The 265-nt window shown below is 47.9% G+C and overlaps 1 protein-coding gene across 4 annotated transcripts in view; it reads right to left on the bottom strand.

Annotated features, from left to right (window-relative positions):
* Positions 1 to 265, bottom strand: part of ABCD4 (ATP binding cassette subfamily D member 4) — a 38,380-nt gene that overhangs the window by 15,235 nt on the left and 22,880 nt on the right. The gene's annotated exons all lie outside the window — the stretch shown is intronic.

Genomic DNA, 265 nt, shown 5'->3' with positions numbered 1-265 from the left:
TATAGGCATCAACGCCACAGTCACCTAATTTTTTAACGAGCATGGGGTGAGAGACTGTGTCGAAGGTCTTCCTAAAGTCTTGAAAGACTACGTCCACTTCGACACCTGAATCCAAGGATTTTGTGACCTGGTTGTAGAAGACCACCAGGTTGGTCTGACAGGACCCTCCCCTAATGAACCCATGTTGGTCACCCCTAAACATAATCTCCCCTGCTGGTCCCTCGCACATGTACTCCTGGGTAATTTTCTCAAAGAGCTTCTCTAG

The sequence above is a fragment of the Gavialis gangeticus genome, unplaced genomic scaffold (genome assembly GCF_001723915.1).
Source record: "Gavialis gangeticus isolate Ggan-Ray unplaced genomic scaffold, GavGan_comp1, whole genome shotgun sequence".
In the NCBI taxonomy this organism is placed as follows: Eukaryota; Metazoa; Chordata; order Crocodylia; family Gavialidae; genus Gavialis; species Gavialis gangeticus.
The sequence above is the reverse complement of the archived record's forward strand: the minus strand, read 5'-3'. Positions and strand labels throughout refer to the sequence as shown.